Below are 6,532 nucleotides of genomic sequence, written 5' to 3'. Positions count from 1 at the left end.
TTTATGTTCAGAATCCATATTTCCTCATGGAAATTACTAATAGATGATTTTTTTAAATGTTAATCAGCCTCTACTAGTATTCTTCCTGTTAACAAGAATGGTCTGATAAATATGTTTTAGGAACAATCTTCTTGTTCCAACTTGGAAATCATGGTATTTTATTCTGCTTTCTACAAAGATACACTATGAACTTAATGATTGAGCAATTAATTGTGCTAAGACTTGACCAAGCCCCTTGCGTAATGACTTGATAGCACCATGTATACTTTCACAGTATGATACTTCACAGGAGTTACCCAAATGAATTGGAGGGATTTCCAATGGATGAGCAAAGCAATGTATTTGATGATATGATTCCATATTTTAAGGTATACAGATATATAGACATAGATATAGATATGTACTGTCCATAAAGTTATATAAATCTAGAGAAATCAAAGTATGGATACATTGTAGACTGTTACAAAGAGATGCTTGGTTTAATATTCCAGAATCAGCCAGTACTTGCATTTCTCATGGAAATGTATCTTAAATTGCATTGTATATTTATAGACTGTCTCCTCATTAGAATGTATGTTTCTTGTGAGAGAAATTGTGTTGGTTTTGACCATGCTTTATTTAATAGTATCAGTTGAATGAATTTAGTAAATGGAAATGGGAAGCCTTGCTCATATGATTGCTTTTATATGCACAGGTATGTTTTTTGCTTTCACCTGATGACAGACTTCACACATTTAGTGGTCCCTGTTTGGTTCTGGTTGTCAGTAATAGAATTATGATAAGTATATATAATGGCAAAAAAAAAAAAAAATAGAGAGTTGAGGCATACGTTGCATTTATTTCTGCAATATCTACCGTATTAGTTTTGTATTGCTGCTTTAACAAATCACCACACATTTAGTGACTTAAAGAAATACAAATTTATTATCCTACATTTCTGGAAGTCAGAAGTCCCAAATGGGTCTCATGAACTAAAATCAAGGTGTAGGCAGAAACTGTGTTCCTTCTGGAAGCTCTAAGTGGGAAACCATCTCCTAATCATTTCCAGCTTCTAGAGACCACCTACGTTTCTTGGGTCATGGCCCCATCAAGCATTTTCAAATCACATCATACCAATTTATGCTTCTGTCATATTTCTTCGACTTCTAACCCTGTTGCCTCTTATAAAGACTCTTGTTATATTGGGTCCATCTGGATCATCCAAGGTAATCCTCTCCATATCAAGATCCTTAATTTAATCATATTGCTATGATTGCTATTTAAGGAGACATTCACAGGTTCTAGATATTAAGATGTGGACATCTTGAGAAGGAGGGGGTCATTATTCTGTCTACCACAGTGTCTTAGTTATCTAGTGCTGCTGTAACAGAAATAACACAAGAAGATGGCTTTAACCAACAGAAATTTATTCTCTCACAGTTTAGGAGGCTAAAGTCTGTCTGAATATAGAATGCTGGTTCTGGGGGAAGTGTTTCTTGGTCCCAGGAGGATCCCAAGGCAGGGACTTTGGTTCTAAAAGACATGCTTTACCCCCAATTCTTCTTTCTTCCTGATAGCAAAAAAAAAAAAAAAAAAAACCTCATCAAGTCATAGTTACCCCTCCTTGGGTTTCCAAGGCAGTATCACTGAAGTAGATTGCCCAACCTTCTTTCCGAGGAGTGGCTGGTGGGTTTGAACCACCAAGCTTCTGGTTAGCAGTCACATGCCTTAGGCACTATGCCATAGTAGGTCCCCTCCTCTCTGCTCACTTCTTCTTTGATCTCTAGTAAGATAAAAGGTGTTGCAGGCCACAGTCCAAGGAAATTCCCCTTACATTGGATCAGGGCTGTGATAGGAATGAAGGGTATTACATCCCACACTAATCCTAATACCACTGATTGGCTTATCGCGTCAGATCGCATCCTGGGGATCATCACATAACTGTCACATTATATCATTATTGTTGTTGTTATGTGCCGTCGAGTCGGACCCGACTCATAGCGACCCCTCCTTGGGTTCCCGAGGCAGTATCACTACGGAAGTAGATTGCCCCATCTTCCTTCCGAGGAGTGGCTGATGGGTTTGAACCGCCAGCCTTCTGGTTAGCAGTCAAGTGTTTTAGCCACTATGCTACCAGAGCTCATTATATAATGGCCAAATCACTGAGAATCAAGGCCCAGCCAAATTGACACATACTTTTTGGGGACACAATTCAATCCATACACACAGCTATTTAGAAATCTGTATTCACTGTTTGTTCACTCTACGTTGCTGCTTCAGTGTAAAAGATCTGAAAATTTAGAGTCACCCAGCAGAGTTTGACCCGGAATTAGCAAAACTGGAAATTTATTTTTTGTCTCAGCCAAGAAATTCCCCCATATTATCTTTTAATAGTAGATGAGATTAGAGGGAACAACACTACATCTTTTTCAAGTATTTTAATATATTGCAATATGAGTTATGAACTGTGATTTTTCAAGTAATAAAACTGATTGCCATGTCACCTTCACCCTTCACTTCCAAACATGCTGGAATCTACTCAAGCTTGATAGGGCAGGCTCTTAGCCCAAGGATGTTGTCTTTATTCTGAACAGTTTTATAGCTTCTTTATTGGAATTGTCTTAAGAGACAGTTCACCAAACACACAGGAAAACACAGCTCGTTATTTTAAGGTCACAAGGTACTTTGCCTACTCTGTCTTCTTCCCTTCCCCATTGTTTAATCCACTTAGCTTCATTCCCACTCCTTCCTCTGCTGATACTAGTGCCAGAGATCTTCAGGGTTGAGAGGAAGGCCTGAGGAGTCAGAGCATGGCTGGGAGGGGGCAGGAAGGGAATCACTCAGAGCTCAAAGGGCAGCAAAGTATGATATACATTCATCTGTGTGATCCAAACACTATTAAATAACAATATTTCATAACTAATTCATTTGAGTGTCAAAAGTTTTGTCCTTTAAATAAATCTATATTGCAAACTGTATACAAGTTAATCTAAACTTCTATTAGTTCCTAGTATAAATATTATTTGAAATATATAAAATACTCTGAGTCAAATAAACGTTTGGATATTCTTTTTTTGGCAGGGGAGGTGAATGTGTGTGTAGGGAAAGACTGAAATCAACTCTCCTTCACTTATCCTTCCCAAAGGAGGCCTCAGTTTAGGGGCTTTGCTTAGAATGGTTTTATAATCCAAAGCTTTCAACTTTAGTAATGAAACCATACTTTTTAGGTCCATGAATAAATGAAGAATACATTGCTGATTATGGCATCATATGAAATATTTATACCATACAGTATAAAACCAAAAACCAAGCCCATTGCCTTAGAGTCAATTCTGATTCATAGCAACTCTATAGGACAGAGTAGAACTGTCCCATAGGGCTTCCGAGGCTGTAAATCTTTATGCAAGCAGACTGCTACATCTTTCTCTTGTGGAGTAGATGATAGGTTCAGACTGCCAAACTTTTGGTTAGTGGCTGAGTGCTTAACCACTGTGCCACTAGGGTTCCTACCATATAATAGGGACTTCAACAACGTTTTTGAATACTCGATTATTCAACAACACAATTCACAAGCCCTGTAATAGTTTCAATTACTGAACTTAGAGAATATTTGGATAGTCAGTTTCTTTCAGAGTCCTCATCAGAATAAAGTATCCTAAATGTTCCTGTCAATTATATATATACATTTTCTTTTCTTTTCTTTACTGAACCAATTAAGGTTCATCGTCAACAAACTCCTAGGTTGTAATCTCACAGAAATTTCACACACATACCCTTATGGGAGATATCTTTTATTTAACAAAACTGCCATTTGGCTTCCACTAGTAACTCATCCCCTGGTTGTAATCAGAATAAAAACTCTAAATTCCAGATATATACTGTTCAGTATGTAGCCATTAGCCTCATGTGACTATTGAGCACTTGAAATATGTCTAGTCTGAAATGAGATAAGCTATACGTGTAAAATACATACCGGATTTCAAAGCTTTAGTATGAAAAAGAGAACGCAAAATACCTCACTGTTCTGGTTGCCTAGTGCCACTCTGACAAGAATATACCACCAATGGGGTGGCTGGAACAAACAGGAGTTTATTCCATTACCATTTGGAGACTTTAAGTCCAAGTTCAAAGTGCCAGGTTTAGAGGCTGGATGAAAGCCCCTCAATGTTGGTCTTCAGCTCTGTCTCTTGCTCCTGGCCCACTGAAGCTAGAGGCTTTTCTTCACTCAGACAGCTGCAGACTGACAAGTCTACGGTTAACAAGTAAAAAGGTACAGTCCCTATGTTACCAAACCACATGGCAGGCAACTAATTCAAGTCCATTGAAAGTTCCAAGGTCAGCAAAGCATGGCAGACTACTGAACAATCACATGGCTACATGCAGGGTTCAGGCATGCCATAAACTACAAACTATCCCCAAGGCTTGTCCGTATATACAGGAAGCAGACCACATCCCTAAGGCAGCTACTCAGCTGTTCACAGTAGATTCCACCATGGAGTTGATTACCAGTCTCACATGAGGAATACTATATCCAGCTGCCCAGCCACTCAACCAGGCCCAGCCAAATTAACACACAAACTGAACTACCACACTCACAATTTTTTTTAATGATTACATGTTGAAATGATATTTTGGATATAAGGAGTTAAAATATATTATTAAACCTAATTTCACATGTTTATTTTAGCTTTTTAAATGTAGGCACTCAAATTTTTTTTTTAATTTTTATTGTAATTTGGGTGAATGTTTACAAAGCAAATTCATTTTCCATACAGCAGTTCATACACATTTTGTTTCATGACATTGACTGCAATCTCCCACAATGTAACAGCTCTCTTCCCACTTCCTCCCCATACTTCACTTCTCCTCTGTCCCCTTCCCTCCTATAGATACCAGAAATTTTTTAGGTAAACATTTGGCTCACATTTGTTGCTCACATTTTATTTCTGTTGGACAAAAAAACAAACCCACTGTCATTGAGTCAATTCTGACTCATAGTGACACTTTAGGACAGCATAGAACTGTCCCATAGGATTTCCAAGGCTATAAATCTTTACCACCTCAGTTTTCTCACACAGACCAGCTGGTGGGTTCAAACCATTGGCTTTTGGTTAGCAGTTAAATGTTTTATCCACTACGTCACCAGAACTCATAGTGACGTTTTAGGACAGCACAGAACGGTCCCATAGGATTTCCAAGGCTGTAAATCTTAACCGCCTCAGCTTTTTCCCACAGACCAGCTGCTGCTGTTGTTGTTGTTATGTGCCGTCGAGTCAGACCTGACTCACAGCGAACCCTCCTTGGATTTCTGAGGCAGTATCACTATGGAAGTAGATTGCCCCATCTTCCTTCTGAGGAGTGGCTGGTGGATTTGAACCGTCATACTTCTGGTTAGCAGTCAAGTACCTTAGGCATTATGCTACCAGAGCTCCCCACAACTGGTGTATTCAAACCTTTGACCTTTTGGTTAGCAGCCAAATGCCTTAACCACTGTGCCACCAGAGATCCTTTCTATAACACAAGGCTATTCTAAATCACTGCGAGCTCTGGTGGCATAGTGCATAAGGCATTTGACTGCTAACTAGAAGGCTGGCGGTTCAAACACAGTCACTCCTCAGAAGGAAGGTTGGCCGATCAATCTACTTCTATAGGGATAACGCCTCGGAAACCCAAGGAGGAGTCGTTATGAGTTGGATCCAACTCGAGGGCAGCGAGGTTGGTTGGTTGGTTGGTATTCTAAATCACGAGGTAAAGATTTCCTCCTGCACAACAGATAGCTTCACCTCCGAACTGTTCAACCAACATTGGAGGCATGAAGACTGAGGTCAGGATTCAAACTCAAGACAGCTACAACAGTAGCCCAATATTAAATTTTTTCCCACTCTTAAAAAATAAAATTTAAGTATGGGAGTAATTCAATTCCATAGGAAACTTGGTGCTGCAGCAATTTGGTTTATATTTTCCTAGCTTTATCTAGAATCCAAATAACCTAAAACCTGATAGCCAAAATATTTTTCCAAATACCATACAAAGACAATTGATACTTAATGTGAGTTTGCAAGACTCCTAAGTACTTACTGAATTATCAAATATTAAATAAGTTTTGGTGCCATTTCCTTGGAGAGTGAATTTTATTGCATTCTAATATTTTTTAAAATTAGCCTTCATATAAATATTTTTGGTTACTCAGTTCATCAGAATATGCAGCAGACTAGAACAATTTGCTCCAATTATTCCAAATAAATGAAAATTTATCATGAGGTTTTTGTTAGATTCTATTATAAATTACATCCTTTCATACTGATTTTCTTAGCAAATATTTAATTTTTAGTAGTAGTATGCATTATCAAGTAATAAAACAAACAATAACTACTACACACACACACATATGTGTGTGTGTGTGTGTATAGTTCATCCTGAGAATCAACTATTATTTCATATCATAACATTTTGTTTTAAGCATAGGTACTGAAACAAGGCGGGCTTGTGCTTACTCACTGATCTGCACTGAACACTTTCCCTTGTTACCCTCCCGAGAGGGACCGGGTCTCCG

Source organism: Orycteropus afer, unplaced genomic scaffold (assembly GCF_000298275.1).
Source record: "Orycteropus afer afer isolate SDZICR_OR568_19922 unplaced genomic scaffold, OryAfe1.0 scaffold00205, whole genome shotgun sequence".
Taxonomy (NCBI): domain Eukaryota; kingdom Metazoa; phylum Chordata; class Mammalia; order Tubulidentata; family Orycteropodidae; genus Orycteropus; species Orycteropus afer.
This window is presented reverse-complemented; position numbering follows the sequence as displayed.